Source organism: Ovis aries, chromosome 4 (assembly GCF_016772045.2).
Source record: "Ovis aries strain OAR_USU_Benz2616 breed Rambouillet chromosome 4, ARS-UI_Ramb_v3.0, whole genome shotgun sequence".
NCBI lineage: Eukaryota > Metazoa > Chordata > Mammalia > Artiodactyla > Bovidae > Ovis > Ovis aries.
The window spans coordinates 5,075,018-5,099,345 of NC_056057.1; positions in this window are offsets into that span (position 1 = coordinate 5,075,018).

Below are 24,328 nucleotides of genomic sequence, written 5' to 3' on the forward strand. Positions count from 1 at the left end.
GATATATTGCACAACACAGGAGCAAATATTTAGCAAATATTTTACAATAATCATAAGTGGAGTATAATCTTTAAAAATTGGGAATCACTGTGTTGTATACCTGTAACATATGTTTTGTGCATCAGCTGTACTTCAATGAAAAAGAGGAAACAAGTTCAAAAGATGCCATAATAACTCATAATTAGGGAAACAAAAATCTAAATGACACTTAGAATATATTAACATCTCTCAGATCGGGAAAACTTTTAGAAGTTGTGCAAAACTCATCGTCAGGCACAACCATGTATTGCAAAGTGGAATAAAGCTTATACAGGATATTTTGGCAATATCTCTGAAAATCACATATGCACACATACAAACACATCACATACTCATAAACACTTTGATCCAAAATTTTTCCTCTAGGAATAGAGCTTGATTTTATTTTTTATTTTTATTTTTATTTTTTAGTTCTACCAGTTTGTTGCTACCAACTCATCACCCTCCACCCTCATGCACACATGCTCAGTCATGTAACTCCATGGACTGCAGCCTGCCAGGCTCCTCTGTCCATGGACTTTTCCAGGCAAGACTGCTGGACTGGGTTGCCATTTCCTTCTCCATAGAGCTTGATTTTAAAGCTCACAAATATGAAGCCTTGTGTGGACAAGGATATAATTTTTTAAGTGAAAAAGCTAGGTGAAAACAGTGATTAATTCTTTATGCGTCATAATAGAAAGAAAAATACAAATATACCCATTTGTTTATTTTTGCAAAAATTAAGTTCTGTGTGGATAAAGAAGAAAGTAATAATGGGAGTCAGAAGGTAAATGATTAAAAGACTTCTCTGAATATACCATTTTTATATTTTTAATTTTTAAATGGAGTGAATATTTTACATAATCAAAAATTAGTAAATTAAAATCAAAAAGGAAAATAACATTGAAAAACAAACAAACAAAAAAAACGAAACATAACATCGAGTCTATATAGGTCAAATTGGTAACATAATTACATAAGAAATAATTATTTCAAGATGTTTTGTAATACAATGTTCTGACTTTTACATTCTTACATTTTTAGTGGGATATATTCAATAGACAAAGAGAACTACAAATAAATCTTAAAACCTCATTGAATGATTTCACTGATAACAACAGTACTATTATTTTTCTAGCATGTATATTTTCAGGAAAAGTAGATACATAAAAATACCAATTTGTGAAAAACCTAAGTATTTCACTGCAGACAAGAGATATCAAAACAAGGAAATTCTACAAAAATAAACTGTGTTGTTAAATTTAAATTAGGAATAAAAATACATTATTTTTATTTTATATATTTATTTTTAACTAATCACAGAATGGGTCTAATAGCAATGTCACCTACTGAATACCCCCAAACACACAGATCTTGGTTTGCAGATAAAATTCCCCACTGAAAGGAGCCAGGTCTGACTAGGAAAAGTGTAAGCTAAGATTTGTATATTTTGTACATAAATCTGAGAAATGTTAAAAACATAAATGAATATAGCCAAATGATAGCCTATCACTACTTCTTTTCTCATTAATATAAAATGCAGTTTATGGTATGTTTTAGTTATAGCAGTTATATAGTTATATAAATAGCAGTTATACAGTTATAGCAGTTTGTAACACAATTTCCTCGCCAAAAATGTTTAATTTGAGTGTAATACAGTCTTTTGACCTAATTCCAGTTTATAGGAAAGAGAGGAGACATAATAAAAAATAAATGGCAGCCCAAACAATATATATGCACAACAAGAATAAAGCAAAAATAATAAAGATTGTTAAATCTAAATGATTAGTGATTTTGTAATTCATTGTTTTAATTAATTTATTTATTTTAATTGGAGGATAATTACAATGCTTTGTTGGTTTCTGCTGTACAATAAGGCAAATCAGTCATATATGATGCTCCCTCTTCAACCTCCTTCCCACCCCCACATTCTATCCTGGATTTTTATTTTATCATTCTTTTAATTTTTTTGCATTTGGGGAAGATCTTACAGTACATATTTAGGGAACATAAATAAATTACCCTGGAATTATCTCTTGTGGATCTGATCTCATTGTGACATTCAGCAGAAGTCGCAGGCTACCGGTCTGGTGTTTCACTAAAGGAGACATTGTTACATCACAAGTACAGCTGCTCCAGTGGCAGAGAGCCCCATTCAGACTTCCTTTTCTATACTTCAGTCCCAGGTCATGTTTTCACTGTCCAGAGAGGACGCATCTTGGAGTAGATACCCATACTGCTATGCTTCACTGAATCCTGGTCACTTTCAGAACAAGGCCCAAACCTGGAACAGAAACAGCATGCATTCCTGGATTACATATTTTCTTGTGGGTACACTCTCCCCCAAACAGATGATGCTATAGCCAGACTGAACAGCTTTCTTATCCCTGAAACACTTGCTCCTTCACACGCGGTGACTCTGCTCATGCTTTCTGATCTAATGAAAAGTCCTTTCTTGTCCCCAATGGATTATTTCTCTATAGCATGTAAAACTAATCAAGGATGTCTCTGCCTTGCGTTTATGTGCTCATTGGGTAGCACTTTCGTTTGCAATTAAAAATAAGCCTATCTCTTTGTTTCCTAAATAATAACCTATTTGAAAGTAAGGACTTTGTATTCTTGGCATGGAGTATTAAGTATGGCACATATGCTTAAATTTTATTTAGCCCAAATATTTACTTAGCACACGGCAGACAAGCACTCTGCCAGCCATTGGCCACTGTCAACAAGAATGAATAAATGAATGAGAAGATGCCCTCACGCCTGCTTCAGAAAGTCGCACTTGGAATCCTTATAACTATAATTACAACAATGAACTTGCATGCTCAGTTGTGTTCAACTCTTTGAGATGCCACAGACTGTAGCCTGTCAGGCTCCTCTGCCAATGGGACTTTTCTGGCAAGAATACTGGAGGTGGTTGCCATTTCTTTCTCCAGGGGATCTTCCTGACCTGGGGATTGAACCCGTGTCTCCTAAATCTCCTACATTTCACCAGGTAGGTTTTTTACCAGCTGAGCCACCAGAGAAGCTACATTATAACAACAAAAAATGAGAAAGCCACATGTTCACTGTGAGAGCACACAGTGTTTTGGTACTTAGCACACTCATAGCTGCCATATGCAGCTTCCCAGGTGGCACTAGTGGTGAAGAACCCACCTGCCAATGCAGGAGACACAAGAGACACAGATTCCATCTTCCTCCAGGAGGAGGGCATGGCAACCCTCTCCAGTGTTCTTGCCTGGAGAATCCTTGGACAGAGGAACCTGGCAGGCTATAGTCCATAAGGGTGCACAGAGTCAGACCGAACTGGAGCAACTTAACACACAGTTGCCATATCCAGTTTCTCAACTACAAATGGGATTCACCTGCAGATGACTCTCGGAGACGATGAACAATGATCTGAAGTCGACACACTTGTAAAACTGGCATGCAAAGCCACCCCAGCAAAGTGCCTGTTTCCGCAAAGGAAAGCCTTCTCTGAGTAGCAATGCTGACTGTCACAGACAGGATGCTGCCTTCCAGAGCACAGAAAATGATCGATGTGCTTAACAAACAGAATTGGCAGTGAAAATGCACAGACGCAACCTGTTTGGGCCTTGTTTGTTCCAGCAATAGCCCTTCTTTCCTGCACCGTTTTGAGCATAACTATTCTCGAGATTCTTGCCATGGTATTTTAGAATCTTATTGCTATGTTTCCCTTCACACTGTCCAACTGGCATTTTCACAAGTCATCATTTGCTCCTGATTTCTTGTTTGTTAATATAAATTTATTTCTTTTAACTGGAGGCTAATTACTTTACAATATTGTATTGGTTTTGCCATACATCAACATGAATCCACCACGGGTGAACACGTGTTCCCCATCCTGAACCCCCTCCCACCCACTTCCCCGTACCATTTGGACATTCCCTTTGCATTGCAGCATGAAAAGGTCCTCTGATTCAAGAGACCAGGTGTGGAAAACTCAGGTGAAATGATGTCTCGATGAAAGTGAAATGATACTTGGCTATGTTTAAGTCACATTTTTTATAAAGCATAATGCTGGTATACAGGAGGCCTTAAACAAGGCAAGGCATGACTCCTACCGCAAGCCTGAAAACAACCACAGTGTAGTTAAAAAAACTAGATGATGTATAAAGGATAGATGACTAGATGGAGTGCTGATGCACAGTAGGCCATAATAAACAATCTAACATGGGATTCGAATCAAGCCATGAACATATAGGAGATGAAGGGCTAACCTAGCAGGGAGAAACTGTGGAAGGCTGAGAGGCTTTTTAAGATTATTTTTATGCCTTCCTATATTCAGTTTAATGAAACTTATGCCATGGAAGTAGTATAAACGCAAAGAAGACAACTGTGATTAGGAGGCTTAGTTCTGAAATGCTTAGTAGAAATTGGGTTATTTTGGGGCAACTCACAGCACAAATTTCCTTCCAGGCCACAGCCTTATTCCAGCTATCAGTTCAGTTCAGTTCAGTCGCTCAGTAGTGTCCGACTCTTAGTGACCCCATGAATCGCAGCACGCCAACTCCCGGAGTTCACTCAGATTCACGTCCATCAAGTCAGTGATGCCATCCAGCCATCTCATCCTCTGTTGTCCCCTTCTCCTCCACCCCCTAATCCATCCCAGCATCAGAGTCTTTTCCAGTGAGTCAACTCTTTGCATGAGGTGGCCAAAGTACTGGAGCTTCAGCTTTAGCATCATTCCTTCCAAAGTAATCCCAGGGCTAATCTCCTTCAGAATGGACTGGTTGGATCTCCTTGCAGTCCAAGGGACTCTCAAGAGTCTTCTCCAACACCACAGTTCAAAAGCATCAATTCTTCAGCGCTCAGCCTTCTTCACAGTCCAACTCTCACATCCATACATGACCACTGGAAAAACCATAGCCCTGACTAGATGGACCTTAGTTGGCAAAGTAATGTCTCTGCTTTTGAATATGCTATCTAGGTTGGTCATAACTTATCTTCCAAGGAGTAAGCGTCTTTTAATTTCATGGCTGCAGTCACCATCTGCAGTGATTTTGGAGCCCCCAAAAATAAAGTCTGACACTGTTTCCACTGTTTCAACATCTATTTCCCATGAAGTGATGGGACCGGTTGCCATGATCTTCGTTTTCTGAATGTTGAGCTTTAAGCCAACTTTTTCACTCTCCATTTTCACTTTCATCAGGAGGCTTTTGAGTTCTTCTTCACTTTCTGCCATAAGGGTGGTGTCATCTGCATATCTGAGGTTATTGATATTTCTCCCGGCAATCTTGATTCCAGCTTCTGTTTTTTCCAGTCCAGTGTTTCTCATGATGTACTCTGCATAGAAGTTAAATAAGCAGGGTGACGATATACAGCCTTGACGTACTCCTTTTCCTATTTGGAACCAGTCTGTTGTTCCATGTCCAGTTCTCACTGTTGCTTCCTGATCTGCATACAGATTTCTCAAGAGGCAGGTCAGGTGGCCTGGTATTCCCAACTCTCAGAATTTTCCACAGTTTATTGTGATCCACACTGTCAAAGGCTTTGGCATAGTCAAGAAAGTAGAAATAGATGTTTTTCTGGAATTCTCTTGCTTTTTCAATGATCCAGCGGATGTTGGCAATTTGATCTCTGGTTCCTCTGCCTTTTCTAAAACCAGCTTGAACATCAGGAAGTTCACGGTTCACGTATTGCTGAAGCCTGGTTTGAAGAATTTTGAGCATTACTTTACTAGCATGTGAGATGAGTGCAATTGTGCCGTAGTTTGAGCATTCTCTGGCATTGCGTTTCTTTGGAACTGGAATGAAAACTGACCTTTTCCAGTCCTGTGGCCACTGCTGAGTTTTCCAAATTTGCTGGCATATTGAGTGCAGCACTTTCACAGCATCATCTTTCAGGATTTGAGATAACTCAACTGGGATGCCATCACCTCTGCTAGCTTTATTCATAATGATACTTTCTAAGGCCCACTTGACTTCACATTCCAGGATGTCTGGTTCTAGATGAGTGATCCCACCATCGTGATTATCCAGGTCATGAAGATCTTTTTTGTACAGTTCTGTGTATTCTTGCCACCTCTTCTTAATATCTTCTGCTTCTCTTAGGTCCATATCATTTCTGTCCTTTATCGAGCCCATCTTTACATGAAATATCCCCTTGGTATATATAATTTTCTTGAAGAGATCTCTAGTCTTTCCCATTCTGTTCTTTTCCTCTATTTCTTTGCATTGATCACTGAAGAAGGCTTTCTTATCTCTACTTGCTCTCCTTTGGAACTCTGCATTCAGATGCTTATATCTTTACTTTTCTCCTTTGCTTTTCATTTTTCTTCTTTTCACAGCTATTTGTAAGGCCTCCCCAGATAGCCATTTTGCTTTTCTGCATTTCTTTTCCATGGGGATGGTCTTGATCCCTGTCTCCTGTACAATGTCACGAACCTCATTCCATAGTTCATCAGGCACTCTATCTATCAGATCTAGGCCCTTAAATCTATTTCTCACTTCCACTGTATAATCATAAGGGATTTGATTTAGGTCATACCTGAATGGTCTAGCAGTTTTCCCTGCTTTCTTCAATTTCAGTCTGAATTTGGTAATAAGGAGTTCATGATCTGAGCCACAGTCAGCTCCTGGTCTTGTTTTTGTTGACTGTATAGAGCTTCTCCATCTTCGGCTGCAAAGAATATAATCAATCTGATTTTGGTGTTGACCATCTGGTGATGTCCATGTGTAGAGTCTTCTCTCGTGTTGTTGGAAGAGGATGTTTGCTATGACCAGTGCATTTTCTTGGCAAAACTCTATTAGTCTTTGCCCTGCTTCATTCCGCATTCCAAGGCTAAATTTGCCTGTTACTCCAGGTGTTTCTTGACTTCCTACTTTTGCATTCCAGTCCCCTATAATGAAAAGGACATCTTCTTTGGGTGTTAGTTCTAAAAGGTGTTTTAGGTCTTCATAGGACCGTTCAACTTCAGCTTCTTCAGCATTACTGGTTGGGGCATCAACTTGGATTACTGTGATATTGAATGGTTTGCCTTGGAGACGAACAGAGATCATTCTGTCGTTTTTGAGACTGCATCCAAGTACTGCATTTTGGACTCTTTTGTTGACCATGATGGCTACTCCATTTCTTCTGAGGGATTCTTGCTCGCAGTAGTAGTTAAAGCATTATTAAACCCAAATTCCGTATAAGAAACACTGAGGTTCAGAGTTGAATTCTTGTGCCTAACGTCTCCTGACTGGCAAATACAGGGTAAGGATTCAGTCTCAGATCTCATGCCAAAGGGAGTTCTTACTTCTCCTTATAAAGTTTTGCATCTTATGAAATTATGTGTGAATGTGTGTATGTCTGCTCATGCGTGTGTAGACTTATGTGAATATATATACACACCTGTGTAAATGTTTCAGGTGATGTGTTAATGCATGAATACAAATCAAACTCTAACTAACTGGTCTACATAGACATTCTAAGTTACTATAGAATGATTACAAGGCCACGAAGTCCAGCTACTAATTTTGCAACTTACTAGCTGTCCTATTTCAGCCAAGTTGTTTAAATTCTCTGTGACTCAGTTCCATTGTCTGTGAATTGAGGATGCCAATCACACAGGCTCTTCTGATTAAATGAGTTTTCATATCTAAAGTACTTAGATATAAGCACTTTATAACTGTTATATATGGCACAGTATAATTGCTATGTGTGTGCTAATTTGCTTCAGTTATGTCTGACTCTTTGCAACCCTGTGGGTCGTAGCCTGCCAGGCTCCTGTGTCCATGGGGATTCTCCAGGCAAGAGTATTGGAGTGGGTTGTCATGCCCTCCTCCAGAACTGCTATATCATCATTAGCTATCGTTATCACCATTGCTATTATTGATGTGTTTCGTTTAAACTGGTTTCTGTTCCTTTTCTCCTTGTGTCAGATGTGCCCAGTCACTTCAGTCGTGTCCTACTCTTTGCGACCTTACATACTATAGCCCACCAGGCTCCTCTGTCCATGGGACTCTCCATGAAGAATACTGGAGTGCGTAGCCACTCTGTTATCCAGGGGGTCTTCCCTACCCAGGGACTTAACCCCAGTCTCTTAAGTCTTCTGAATTGGCAGGCAAGCTCTGTACCACTAGCACCACCTGGGAAGCCCTTCTTTTCTCCCTAAGTCTTTATTATTTAGATAATTATTTGGTTTCTTGTTTTATTTTCATGAGGAAACACCAGCAGGTTTTGTAAAGCCAAATTTATCGAAAGCAGTGATAGAGTCAACCACTTCCCAGAATAGAAATCTCATGTATTGCCCAGAATAAGGCTTCTTCACAATTGGCAGACACCGCAGTAGGGTAACACAGCATCACAGTGCTACGTGCCTATGCCACTGTGGGCTCTTTCTCACTCACCAAAGAATGGATGGTGATCACAGGAAGAGGAGGCATCTGTCCACACAGTGTCCACAGTGGTTATCTCTCAGAGTGTGCTCAGCAGAACTTCCCAAGGCCCGTTGCCAGACTCACAACTGACCCACAGCAGTCACAGGCCATTGAGTTGAATTTGAACAGTATAAATTCTCATATGTATGATTCTAGAGTCCAGCCTATCAACTTTTATCACCAGCTCATAAAACCTTGCAAACCTATTTTCTACTCAATTAACTATTTACTATTTTCAGTTTCCCAATAATCCAAAGTATTTCAACAGCTTCCTCTCAATGTTTTCCTCATGTGCATTTGAACAGTGGGGTCCCTGGGACTCTGAGAAGGACTTGTTGAAAACTCACAGTAAATCGATTTCAGTTTTATAGTGTTAAAATAGGTCTTAGCCAGTAGACAATCATATCCTAAGCAAAAGTGAGTTTTGTAGTTTTCAGAACAAAAATCATTTTTATATGGAGCAACCAGTTCTGGGTGCTCAGAAGGGTGCCATAAACTGCTTAAGCAAAGTACAATGCAAAAAAAAAAAAAAAGAAGAAGAAGAAGAAGAAGAAGAAAAGAAAATTAACTCAGGTTAATTGTGCAGTCTGTCTTGAAACTTGCGGAAAGCCTAGCTTGAAATCTTCCACGTGTAGTATGGCAGTCTTGACAAGTATGAGAATTTCATTCCTAACTGAGCCAATACACACACACACACAGTGTGTACACATAAAGGCATGTTTATGCACACACACGCCTGCAAGCTCACACACATATGTATATGTGAACTCACAACTAGGAAGGGGACAGTAGAACATACACCCTTTCCCTGCTTTGCCACAGTGAATTCCTGAGATATGCTGCTTATACAAGTCGATTATTTTTCTAGATCACATCTTTGTCCTTCTCCTATCTCCTCTATCATAGTCACAGAAAAGTCTCAAAAATGATTTTCACATCTTTTTAGGAGGTCAAAGTTACTAGCAGATTGGACTATATACAAATTTCTATTTTGTAACCCAAAATGGTTGTAGAAACAATTTCATATTGTTCAACCTAATATGTTGCTGACTTTAATTTATTGAAATACAATTTACATGTAATAAAATGCACGGCTCTTAAGCCTACAGTTCGATGGGGTTTAACAAATGTACAATCTGTGCAGCTAAGATACAAGTCAGTGTATAAAACTATTCTGTCACCTCAAAGAAGTCTTTGTTTCTCTTTGAGTGGATCCCCTGTTCTCCACCACTGCCATTATGATTTTTATGAACACAGTTTAGTTTTATTTTATGATTTTGTAAAAATAAAGCAACACAAATCCCTTTCAATCTGGCTTCTTTCATTCAAACATTTCCGAAGTCCACAGATGTTATTGTATGTGTTAGTAGACAGTCCTGCCTATTGCTCTGTTAATATTCAGTGGAACAGACAATTTACAGATCTTTATTCTACTATCAGTGGGAATCTAGACTAGTCACAATTTGGGGATACTATATAATAAATGAATGCTGCTATGGACATTCTTGAAAACTTTTATGTAGACATGTGGTATCATTTTTCGTGAACAAATACTTAGGTGTGGAATTGCTGAGTTAAGAAGGTGTCTACTGACCGGAGCAGCGGCGCCAGTTTTCCGGTGGATGTCCACCTTCCCGTCAGCACCCTGCTGGAGCTGTCACCGCCAGACACCCACACCAACACTAATTACTGTCCGTCTTCACAGCTGAACATTCTAGTGGGTCTGAAATGATATCTCACTGAGCTCCCTTCCTGCATACTTTTGTCAAGCACTATTCATGCATATGTATGTATATTTCTTCAGGTATTCCATGCAACTGAGATTCAGAAAATGGCTAGTTGGTTTCTCAGCAATAACATGCAAATTCAGGAGGTGAACGTGGGATAATCAGTATTTCCTCACATGAACTGAGACTAACCCAAGGGAGGTCTGCAGAATAAGAAAAATAAAGCAGAAATGAGCTAGGATAGAGTATCATGGGGATCTCAAGGGTCCAGTGATGTCTTCAGTTCCGTTCCTAAGTCTCAACTGCTTTTCTGAGAGTGTGCTACTTCACCATAAGTTCCCTTCTCTTCCTTAAACACATTCAATCAAGTTTTTGTTGTAATCAATCAAAAGCAACTTAAAGAATGCCAAAATTATTTGACTATTAGGTTTTTTTACACTATTACATGTGTCCATCTTTTACTTTCTGCTTATTGGGAGTTTCAGAAAAGATCTTTCTTGAATCTAACAGCAGGCTCTCTTTACTGAAAAGAAATTAAGCCTACATATATGGCCACACACTCCCTTCAGCCTGTATGTAGCATTCCAATTATCTTCAAAGAAACAATGTCTCTTTTGCAGATTTTTAGGAAATAATACACTTGGTTGAAATAGATAGACAAAGAATGAGTTTGAAAATTAACATTTTTAGGTCCTCAAATTTTAATGTATTTTGTTAATTTTGAAGTGTAATTAATCATTTTATATATAATATATATATAATAATGGGATAGTTTTGTATAATGGGATAGTTTTGTAAATTTTTTTAGTTTTTAATATTTTATATCTTAACTATCTGTTAACAAAGATAGTTTTATTTCTTCCTTTCCAATATGTACCCTTTTAAATTTTTTCATGTCTCACTGCATTAACTAAGATTTCCACTGTGATGTTGAATAGGAGTGGTAAGAGGAGACATCCCTACCTTGTTCCTGATCTTAGGGAGAAAGCATCTAGCTTTTCACTCTAAGGTGAAATATCAGCTTACAGGGTTTTTTTTGTAAATATTCTTTATTATATTCAGAAAGTTTCCTCTATTCCTAGTTTACTAGGAAGTGGTTTTGAGAATATGTGTTAGATCTTTGTAATTTTTCCCTTCATCTGTTAATGCGATCATATGATTTTTATCAAAAACCCTCTTAGACAAAATCTTATATTATTGTACAAGATCCCTATTGTGACAGTAAGGTGTGGAGAGAAGGAAAACATTATGTGGTCCTATATGAGGTCTCAGTCTTTATAATAAGTCTGAATTGGGCATTTTCCTTCCCCCATATAAAGGCTAGATGAGGCTGGAATTAAGTATTTACCACCCCCCAAATAGATTAGGTTTGACTAAAATCCAAGTAAATTGGGCCCTAGTAAAATAGTTTCCCATGAAAACAGGCCTTATTAAGAGAACAGAAAGTCAGGGTATATTTCACAATGATTGCTTTTCTTTCCCCCTGCCTGAAACTCTGGGGTATTTTCTTCCGGTCTTCACTGTGAGAACCTGGAAGGAATTCTGGAGGTAAACTCATAAGAGTGGGGACCCTACAACACTGAGTCTCCTGGAGTTTCTAACTCAACCACACTGATCCTCCAGTGCTATGTGGATCACAAGTTGAAGCTTCTGGCTTTAGCTTAGGGCTCTGCTCCTGGACTTCTCTATTTGATTTTCCATATCTTCGTATCTTTCCAGTTTGGGGGGCATCAGTTTTACCTGTGACATCAATTTTCTGATGGATATAAAATGAGTTGTTGATTTTCAGTTTGTTCAGCCCTTCTTTTTGTTGTGAGGTTGGGAGTGATGCCTTCCTTCTAAGCATCTTCCATGTCTGCTTGGAACCCAGAAGTTCTCTACTTTCAATCAATATCTAGAGCTATGCCTCATAACACCTGGGCGTATTTTGGCAAGTTGGCATTTCTGATTGTCTTTTCAATAAATCAACTCTGTTCTGAAGGAAGAGTTCTGCATCAGCCTCAAACCCAGGTCTTTGTCTTTTATTCACACACCAACTCTGGTGAGAACATAGCAGTAAATCTTAGAAACCGACCATTATTTTGAGATATACCAGTGGAGTAAATGGTTTGTTTCTGATCAGGTCATCACATATTATCAGAGTGCTATTAGGAGCAAGGTATTCTAAGATTAGAATGATGTCAACAATCTATCATGATGAATTAAAGAATCTCTCCTAATGCTGGAGTGAGACGTTGGTCAATACACCCATAATAAAGTGTTGATTTCTTGATTCAACAAATCTCAAGTCAGTGTTCATTACAGATGCTAAGTTCCTGGATAGTGAGGACCATGGTCGCTGCTCTATGCCCTGGACTTGGTATTAGCATGGCACAGAACAGCTGCTCAAAGCAATTTAAGAGTTACATAAATGAAAAAATAAGTAGGGGAATTTGTATATCCAATTAGAAGCATCTGAAGTTTAGCCTAATGACAGAGCCTTAGAATTCTAGAAACTGCAGAAAGGCTGTCAGCACATGTGTTTCTGCAGTAACTTCATTTGGAAGGGGACATTTAGGAATAGTGAATTGACACAGAAAATCGCCATTATTCAGAATGACTGGATATCCCAGAGATCTATGCAGATTTTAGTAGAATACAGAGGGTATTGTTAGCTTTATCAATAATGGGAGAAAAGAAAGAATGAATTTTTCAGTTCCAACGCTGACATATGCCCATCAGTCAAAATTGAGCTGAAACAAGCAGACACTGCCTCTGCTATCCACTTTTAGAAATCTGACTTACTCTGCAACCAGGTGTTCTATGCTGGAGTCTATGGATGGGCTTGAGGAGTCCTTGAATCCCCAGATATTTTGTGCAAATATTTTGGATGTATGAATTTTATGGAAGAAGTATCATGGCTTTCATATGTGGAGAAACAGAATAGTAAAAGAAGCAAGGGGATGCCCCAAGAACTAGTCCCCACCTTCAGAAGTTTCTCTTCTTCAGGTGAGTAGATATCAGATAGCAGAGAATATATATTCTGAGAAAAGAGAGACAGACAGACTGACCTGCACACATCTTATGTCGAGCACCATGCAGCCTCACCTCTTCATTTCCCCAGCCTGATTCTTAGGGATGAAGCAGAACAGACCTGACAATTAGCAGACAAAGGTTTTTTAGATTTAAGTCTGTTTGAGATAGTATATCATTAGTATTCATTTATGTAGCAGATAATCAATCCTTCCATTTCTATTTTGATGCAAAGTATCTATTGAATTCATTAAGCTATCATCAACTAATGAGCAATCATTGTCATTAAACAGCTGCATCACAGAAATAATAGAGAGAAAAAATCCAAGATCTGTAGTATTTTCATTTTCACCATAATTAACACAGAGGCTCTTCTGAAGATGCCAGATCCTTGGCATTTCCAGTAACATTTCACGGAGGCTGACTCCTCCCTGCTTTCTTGCTCCCACAATCTCTCATACTCCCTCTTCTTTCACCTTTACCCTCTGGGGTGAAAAGGAGTCAACATCTCTTGACTGTCTTCACTTAGCAAAGGGTAAGCCTGCAAAGAGAATCAAATATAACAGACATTCAGCACAGGACTCAGGGCACTAGGACGGAAGGTGTTTTTGCAAAGTCAGAAGGAGGTGGGAAATCGTCATGCCAGAAAGGTCAGCGCATCCTTAACCATGGCAGTCAAATGCTGGCTCACTAATTGGACCATTTACCTCCCAGAACCATGCCGAAAGGTGCTCATCCACTGTTCTCAGACCTTTAAACAGCTCAGCTGGCAGGTGGCTTAAAATGGAAAGATGATGCTAATTAGTGCTAATTGATTCCACAGCCTTTACATTTGCTCACCTACAGGATGCCCTCTGTCCTGATAGGGGAGGAGGGCTTTGTATATTTGGTTGGTAACAAGAAAGCCCTAAATTTATTAGGGAAAAAAAGCCCATGATTTTAGAAGGAAAAGCAGTGTCCAAGGATTCCTCTTCTGCTATTCTGACTTCCTGAATTTCACAGTCTTCTGCTGGGACAGTTTCTTCATATTTCTTTGAGAATTCACCACGGGAAGCCAAGGTCTGTACCTGACAGAAGTGGGAAACCACAGAGCTCAGCTTCAGCCACCACAGTCTTTGATTATTAGACAAAGCTGTCTGTTTCTTAGGAAATTAAAACGTGTATGCTATGCATGTCTTATTGTTTATATACATTTCTCCCAGAACACGATATTTTAAAATTAACAGCTTAATATGTTATAAAACTCACACTCATCACAATCCTGATTTCTCCCTCTTATGTGATTGAAGACATAAGTATCCAATTTTGTTATCCTTCTAATTCTCACATTCATTAACAGCAGTTTTTCCCCTAGCAAGATTCTGCACAAGAGCAAATGAATTTTGTGTATTTGACAAATATTTCTCTCTGGCATGACTAAACTCAAAGACAGCATCACAAGTGAACCGTACCGGGAAAGGTATTCCAGAGAAAAGTAATGCAGAGATAGTCTCCATATCTAAAACATTCGGAGAAGCTAAAAACTCATTAGGGATCCAGCAACCTGTCCCCCAAAACCATCCAGGCCTAATTCCTTTCTCAGTATCCAATTATGTTGCTTATGAGGTCTCAGACATGGGAGCTGGTTAAAGGTTCATGAGGTTTGAAGCCTTCATCTTAATGACTTGGGGCTCAGTTGCTGTGCAGAAGCATGTTAAGACAGCTTTGGGAGAACATTTTTTGGTAAATATCTGAAAAGAACTTTAGAAAATGTCTCTCTCTGGATAAAGATTGTTTTACCTTTCTTCTACTATTTAATCTTTTAAAATATTATTTGTAACCATAAGTAAAATCTATTTTCATTGTAAGGAGGAAAACCTGTAAGAAATATACAGAGCTCACAACAGCAAAATAATGGAGAATAGGGAAATGAATGACTTAAAATGTTGACCACACGGGACTCTGACAGTCTAACAGCCCACAGTGAGCAAAGGCTCTTCAGTCCTGGGCAAACAGGAATGACCACCGTCCTTTGTTTCATCCTCTGTACTGAAAAGGTGAGCTTGTTCCCAGCGTGTGGCTGTCTTTTATTTATTTATTTATTTTTTGAGATTTGCAGCTTGGCAACCAATCTGCGCAATGAATTGTTCCTTTGCATTTCTTTTTTTTTAATTTTTTTTACTTAACAATACTGTATTGGTTTTTCCATACATTGACATGAATCCGCCATGGGTGTACATGAGTTCCCAACCCTGAACCCCCCTCCCACCACTCTCCCCATATCATCTCTCTCTGGGTCATTCCAGTGCACCAGCCCCAAGCATCCTGTATCCTGCATTGAACCTAGACTAGTGATTCGTTTCTTACATGATAGTATACATGTTTCAATGCCATTCTCCCAAATCATCCCACCCTCTCCCTCTCCCACAGAGTCCAAAAGTCTGTTCTATACATCTGTATCTCTTTTGCAGTCTTGCATACAGGGTTATCGTTACCATATTTCTAAATTCCATATATATGTGTTAGTATACTGTATTGGTGTTTTCTTTCTGGCTTACTTCACTCTGTATAATTGGCTCCAGTTTCATCCACCTCATTAGAACTGACTCAAATGTATTTTTTTAATGGCTGAGTAATACTCCATTGTGTATATGTACCACAGCTTTCTTATCCATTCGTCTGCTGATGACAAAGAAGGCAAGAATATACAATGGATTAAGGACAATCTCTTTAACAAGTGGTGCTGGGAAAACTGATCAACTACTTGTAAAAGAATGAAACTAGAACATTTTCTAATACCATTCACAAAAATAAACTCAAAATGGATTAAAGATCTAAAAGTAAGACCAGAAACTATAAAACTCCTAGAGGAGAACATAGGCAAAACACTCTCTGACATAAATCACAGCAGGATCCTCTATGATCCACCTCACAGAATACTGGAAATAAAAGCAAAAATAAACAAATGGGATCTAATTAAAATTAAAAGCTTCTGCACAACAAAGGAAACAATAAGCAAGGTGAAAAGACAGCCTTCAGAATGGGAGAAAATAATAGCAAATGAAGCAACTGACAAATAACTAATCTCAAAAATATACAAGCAACTTATGCAGCTCAATTCCATTTCTTTTTTTTAATTAATGTATAGTTGATTACATCATTACAATATTGTTAGTTTCAGGTATACAGGAAAGTGATTCAGATATATATAATATAGATACACATATACATATACATATATATATAAGCTTAAATTATTTTCCATTATAGGTTTTTACAAATATTTAGTATAGTTATCTGTGCTATACAGTAGGTCCTTGTTATTTATCTGTTTTATATATAGTAGTGTGTATGTGTTAATCCCAAAGTCTTAATTTATATCTCCTCCCTCCCTTTTCTTCTGGTAACCATGAATTTGTTTTCTATGTCTGTGAGTCTCTTTCTATTTTTGAATAAGATCCTTTGTGTCATTTTTCTTTTTTAGAGTCCACATATAAGCAATATCATTCCAACTGTGCTAAATGAGACATTCAACTACCTGGGCAGAGTTCCACTTGTTCAGTTGCTAAATCCTGTCTGACTCTGTGACCTCTTGCACTGTAGCACTCCAGGCTTCCCTGTCCTTCACTATCTCCTGGAGCTTACTCAAACTCATGTCCACTGAGTCAGTGATGCCATCCAACCATCTCATCTTCTGTCGTCCCCTTCTCCTCCTGTCTTCAGTCTTTCCCATCATCAGAGTCTTTTCCAATGAGTCAGCTCTTTGCATCAGTTGGCCAAAGTACTGAAGCTTTATTTCAGCATGAGTCCTTCCAATGAACATTCAAGGTTGATTTCCTTTAGGAGTCGCTAGTTTGATCTCCTTGTTGTCCAAGGGACTCTCAAGAGTCTTTTCCAGCACCACAATTCAAAAGCATCAATTCTTCAGCTGTCAGGTCTGACTTTCATATCCATACATGGATGTATGTGACTGCTGGAAAAATCATAGCTTTGTCTATATGGACATTTGTTGTCAGAGTGATGTCTCTGCTTTTTAGTACAACACTTATGTTTGTCATAGCTATTCTTACAAGGAGCAAGGGTCTTTTAATTCATGGCTGAATTCACAGTCCTCAGTGATTTTAGAGCCCCTAAAAATGAAATCTGTCACAGTTTACACTTTTTCCCTATCTACTTGCCATGAAGTCATGGAACCAGATACCATGATCTTAGTTTTTTATATTGAGTTTAAAGCCATCTTTTTCACTCCCCTCTTTCAGCCTCATCAAGAGGCTCTTTAGTTCCTTAGAGTGCCATTAGAGTGGTATCATCTACATATCTGAGGTTGTTCATATTTCTCCTGGCAATCTTGATTCCAGGTTGTAATTCATCCAGTCTGATATCTCACATGATGTATTCTACACAGAAGTTAAATAAGCAGGGTGACAATATACATACTCTTCTGACATACTGTTTTCCCAATTTTGAACCAGTCCATTGTTCTATGTTCAGTTCTAACTGTTGCTTCTTTATCCACAAACAGGTTTCTCAGGAGACAGGGAAGGTGGTCTGGTATTCCTATCTCTTTCAGAATTTTCCAGTTTGTTGTGATCCACATAGTTAGAGGCTTTCTTGTAGCCAACGAAGAAGAAGTAGGTATTTTTCTGGAATTGCCTTGCTTGCTTGTTTTATGATACAACAGATGTTAGCAATTTGATCTCTGGTTTCTCTGCCTTTTCTACAACCAGCTTGTACATCTGGAAGTTCTCAGTTCACGTACTGTTGAAGCCTAGCTTGAAGGATTTGAAGCATCCCCTTGCTAGCATGTGAAGTGAGCACAATTGTACAGCAGTTTGAATAATCTTTGGCATTGCCCTTCTTTGGGATTGGAATGAAAACTGACCTTTTCCTGTTCTGTGGCCACTGCTGAGTTTTCCAAATTTGCGGGCATATTGAGTGCAGCACTTTAACAGCATCATCTTTCAGGATTTTAAATAGCTCAGCTGCAGTTCCATCACTTCCACTAGCTTTACTCCTGTGTTACCTAAGGCCCACTTGACTTCACACTGCAGGATGTGTGGCTTCACCACTTCCGTAAAATGGTTTGCCCACTGAAATGAACAGATGTGTAACGATCAAGAAACTCCTAGGTAAAGCAGCAGAGTAGGCGCAAGTCTAATTCTCACCCTCTCAGAGAACCATTGAAATAATAGCATAAAAAAGAGAAAATGCTTCTAGATGCTAGAAGTCAGAACGGCGAGACAGGAGCCCATGGCAGCACTATTCACAATAGCCAGGACGTGGGAGCCGCCTAAATGTCATTGACAGAGGAGTGGATACAGAAGATATGGTGCACACATGCAGTGCAATATCATTAACACCCAGTCATGGAAAGAACAAAGTGATGCCATTTGCAGCAACATGGAGGAACCTAGATGCTATGATACAAAGTGAAGTAAGTCAGACTGACAAAGACAAACATGACCACTCACATGTAAAATCTAATGTTTTAAATGATTTAAATGAACTTATTTATAAAACAGAAACAGTCTCACAGATTTGAGAAACAAATTTATGGTTGCCAAAGGGGAAACCTTGGAAGGAGGGATAAATTAGGAGCTTGAGACTTACATACATACACTGCTGCTGCTAAGTCACTTCAGTCGTGTCTGACTCTGTGTGACCCCATAGACAGCAGCCCACCAGGCTCTGCCGTCCCTGGGATTCTCCAGGCAAGAACCCTGGAGTGGGTTGCCATTTCCTCCTCCAAAGCATGAAAGTTAAAAGTGAAAGTAAAGTCACTCAGTTGTGTCCGACTCTTCGCGACCCCATGGACTGCAGCCTACCAGGCTCCTCCATCCATGGGATCTTCCAGGAAAAAGCACTGGAGTGGGGTGCCATTGCCTTCTCCAGTGCATGAAAGTGAAAAGTGAAAGTAAAGTCGTTCAGTCGTGTCCGACTCTGTGCGACCCCACGGACTGCAGCCCACCAGGCTCCTCTGTCCATGGGATTTTCCAGGCAAGAGTGCTGGAGTGGGGGGCCATTGCCTTCTCCAATACATACACTACTATATATAACACAGATAAACAAGGGCTTACTGTATTTCATAAGGAACTCTCTATTCAGTATTTTGTAATAACCTATATGAGAAAAGAACCTGAAAAAGAATGAATAAATGTATGCGTATGAATCATATGCTGTATACCTGGAACTAACACAATATTATAAATCAGCTATATTCCAATAAAGTTTTTTAAAAATAAGTGTATAAATAAATTTTGATGCATACTGTGCAGATGGGGCAGAGTCAAAGAAAGGAGAAAACAGCTCTTCAGGAAGGAGGAAAGAGAGACCAGAGCCTGAAGGGAGGGTCTGGACAGTGTACCTGGACCCAAGAACACCTCCGAGAGTGATCGACCTGGGCTGCAGGGGAGTTGCCCACAAGACATTCTGACAGATGTATCTAGAAATGGCTATGTCCCTACCACACTGCTATGCCACACCAGAGCCATAAAGATGCCACACAGAAATGAAGATTCTGAACTGAAAATTAAATACACCATAAATTTAAACATTTCCTATCAATAAGGAAGCTGGATAAAAACTGAGTCCTTGTTTGAAGGGCATAGACTTTTTTCTTTAAAAGTATAATCTAGACTTATCCTTAAAAAAACAGCTATGAGAGACTTCCCTGGTGATCCAGTGGTTAAGATTCTGTGCTTCAAATGCAGGGGGCACAATCTTGATCCCTGGTTGGATAACTAAGATCCCACATGCCTGGTGGCATGGTTAAATAAAAATAATAATAAAATTAGAACAAAAATAAGGAAAAAATGTTTTTAAAAATCTTTGAAATAAGGGCCAAAATGGAGAAATTGATACAGGGATCTCTGTAAAGTTTCTTTAAGAGAAATACAAGGAAATGTCATAAATTCTGAATCCTATAATCCACATCCTTTAAGGCCCTGTGATGTATAGGAAACCATACAGACAATCATGGAGATGAAGCTATCCCAGGTCAGAAAAGGCCAGCAGAAATGAGAAGACATGGTTGCTGAAATTCAAAACAAAACAAGGGCAAAGACTGTTCAATTCGATATTCAGAAGCTGAATAAGCAAGTATAACATGAGTGTGTGAAATTATCCTAAACCTTGGGATAGGATCTAAAAGTATTAATGCATGCATAAACAGGAGAAACAGAGGCAGAAAATCCACCCCCAATATAAAGGAGAAGGTAAAAAAAGAAACAAAAAAACAATAATCAAGGAACTCAGTGCCACTTTCCTGACCCAAAGCCTTTAGGGGCTTCCTTTCTTTTTTAAAGGAAATCCACAGCCCTGGCCCAGCCCACAGGCCACCCTTAGGAGACTTCTGGTTCCTCGGGGACCACCTCCCTCCCTCCCCACATCTGCAGTGGCACTTCCCCTCTTGGGGCTCACCCCCTACCTTCCGGGGCTCAGCACATCTGTGCCCTGACCAATGACCTCCCTTCCTCCTGGCTCCCTCAGAGCCTTAGCCCTTGCTCACAGACATCTTGCTGCCAGGCTCGGCTCTGAGTCTCCGCATAGCACTGCTCTCAGAGAACTTACAATGGATTAGTGTGATTGCTTATCTCCTGTCTCTTCTCAATCACCCAGGAGGCCAGGCAGGTCTTCTGTTTTATTCACCTGTGCACTTTTCCTAATCAGACATAGTTTTGCACCCAAATGGACCTCATGCAACTTTCGGAAATATTTTTGATGAACACCACTTGGGGAGAGAAGGGATGTTACTGGCATCCACTTGGTGGAGGACAGAAAAGCTGCCAAACAAGCCTAAAATCCACACGACAGCTCCTACTCACAAAGAATTGTCCAGTCCTAAGTGTTCACAGTACTGAGGTTGACAAACCCTGGCCTAGGGTATCTCCAGCCCCTAGAATGTAACAGGCACATGGTAAATATGGTTGAACTAATGAATGGATGGAATGTTGAATGGATGGGTAGCTGGATGGATGGATGGATGGATGGATGGATGGATATGTGGTAGAGTGAATTGAAGCTAATTTTGCTGAGCTGAATATGGTCTATCAAGACCAAAAAAGAGATCAGAAAAGGATAACAAATTATTAATTTAATGGAGGGAAAACAAGTATGTCTCCATAGACATCCTAGAACTTTTAAATTATAAATTTTAAAATAATTGTAGGCATTGAGGTAGGGAAAAAGTTGCCAGTGGATGAACAGACAAATTTAAAAAATCAAAATGAGTCTCAGATTTCTTTCTAACACAGTTGCCAAAAGACAACCCATAGACGTCTACATATTTTGTGGGAAATGACCAGGAGAGATGTGTTTCACTCCTGGTGAAGTGGTGCCATGTGTGGCCATGTTGGTAGGGATGAAATGCTTTAACATTCCAGAAGGGTAATTTTTCAAAGATGTGTTCTGGTTAAACAAGATATAAGCTGAATAATTCAAGATTGGGAGGTGCTGACCCAGAAGATTGTCCCAGAGAAATGATAAAGTTAAGTATAGAGCTGTGTGTCTGAACATTGTGAACAGGTAATGAAACTTCAATGCAAATGTAAAAAGTAACACTTGAATGATAAAAGTAGAGAAAATCTGGGGGAAAAATATACATATGAGATAAAAATGAAACTGAGATTGAAAACATTTAAATATTAAAAGCATTACACTCATCAGAAGAAAATACAGTTAATATCAACAGATCTCAGGAAAGAAAACGCATTCTAAATATCAATACAAACAGAAAAGGGGAAAAGGAAAAAAAAAATGACAAACCCAATTAGACAAAATTTTAGGACTGATGTGAAAGTATACTTTATAGGAACAAATGGCAAATCATAAACTAGAAAAAACAGTAGGAGCATATGTTTGTGTGTGTGTGTTTGGGAGTATACCATAGTATCCCTTAAACACTGGAAACAAAGCCTCTTAAAAATGAATAAGAAAAATATGTGTATCTCCGAAGAAAGTTAAAACAGAGGAAATAAATGCACACATAAACTCAAGTGGCCAATAAATATTCTTAAAATGTTCAACATCTACTAGTAATATACTAGGTCCCCATACTATTTTTCCTCCATAAGTGAAAACTTTTATAGCAATTGCAATAATCATTTTTCTCAGTACTGGGGAGTATAGGGCAGTGGGCACTACCATATTCTTCTTATAAAAGTATAATTTAGGACAAACTGCCCGGAGGGCAATTAGGCAGCATGAAGAGAAAGCCTCAAAAAAGCAGCACACACTTTGATAAAGGAATTTTATTTCAAGCAAATTGTCCTAAGAAATCAATCACAGATGTTTAAAAAGATGCATGAGCAATGCTGTTCTCCACAGCATAACTTATAACAGTGAAAAATTGGAAACAATCTAAATGGCTGCCAATAAGAAATTGGATTTTAAAATATGGAACATATAAACTATGATGAAATTCAAGAGAATGATTAGCAGCCATGTACAAGAATACCAAATGAAATGGGGAAACGACAGTGAGAGGCCTAGACTCGAAATAATGTACAGTGTGACCTAAATTTGGTTAAAATATGTGCAAATTTAATGCTAACTTTACATATAAAATATGTTCAAGAAAAAGGGCTGAAATCAAATATGACATTATGTTATTGGAGAATAAGTCAACTTTGCAAAAGAAGAGCAAAGTGGAAGGACTTGCCCTGCCAAATGTTAAGATACACTTGAAGTCTTGGTAAAATACTTATATACACTAGCCCTCAAGAACAGTCTGCAGGACGATGAATCAGGTAGAGACATCAAAGATGGATTGATTTGAATATGAAAGTTTAACACTTGATAAAGATGCCATCAGAATTAAACAGATAGAGTATGGGTGGTTTAAGAAAATTGATCAATTAAATGAAGAGAAATAAAGATGTTTACCTAACTAAAGTCAAATATACAAGTGTATTCTGGCTATAATAAAGACTTCAAGGTAAAAGTAAATTTTCAAAGTTAATAGGAAATATTTTAGGGGAATATTTTTCTGAATGAGAAGGGAGCAAGACATTAAGGAAAACTGCAAACCTTATCAAACAGCATGGTGAATTTCATTTTAAAGTTTAATTAATTCTCTTAGATTTCAGCAGCTTTATTGAGGAGTAATTGGTGGACAAAGTATTATCCTTTTTAGGGCCACAGAACTGGAAAATGTCAGTTTTCATTTCACTCTCAAAGAAAGGCGATGCCGAAGAATGTTCAAACTGCCTCACAATTGCACTCATCTTACCTGCTAGCAAAGTAGTATTCAAAATTCTCCAAGCTAGTCTTCAGCAGCACATAAACTGAGAAATTCCAGATGTTCAGGCTGGATTTAGAAAAGGCTGAGGAATCAGAAATCAAATTGCCAACATCCACTGGATCATAGGAAAAGCAAGATAATTCCGGAAAAACATCTGTTTCTGCTTCATTGACTACACTAAAGCCTTTGACTGTGTGGATCACACCAAACTGGAAAGTTCTGAAAGAGATGAGAATACCAGAACACCTTATCTGCCTGCTGAGAAGCTTGCTTGCAGGTGAAGAAGCAACAGTTAAAACCAGGCAGAGAACAATAGACTGGTGCCAAATAGGAAAAGGAGTACGTCAAGGCTGTATATTGTCACCCTGCTTATTTAACTTATATGCAGAGGACATCATGAGAAATCCTGGGCTGGAAGAAGCACAAGCTGGAATCAAGATTGCCAGAAGAAATATTAATAACTTCAGATACGCAGATGGCACCACCCTTATGGCAGAAAGTGAAGAGGAACTAAAAAGCCTCTTGATGAAAGTAAAAGTGGAGAGTGAAAAGGTTGGCTTAAAGCTCAACATTCAAAAAACTAAGATCACGGCATCTGGTCCCATCATTTCATGGCAAATAGATGGGGAAACAGTGGAAAGAGTGAGAGACTTTATTTGGGGGAGGGGCTCCAAAATCACTGCAGATGGTGGCTGCAGCTATGAAATTAAAAGAGGCTTGCTCCTTGCAAGAAAAGTTATGACCAACCTAGATAGCATATTAAAAAGCAGAGACATTACTTTGCCAACAAAGGTTCGTCTAGCCAAAGCTATGATTTTTCCAGTAGTCAAGTATGGATGTGAGAGTTGTATCATAAAGAAAGCTGAGTGCTGAAGAATTGATGCTTTTGAACTGTGGTGTTGGAGAAGACTCTTGAGAGTCCCTTGGACTGCAAGGAGATCCATCCAGTCCATCCTAAAGGAGAACAG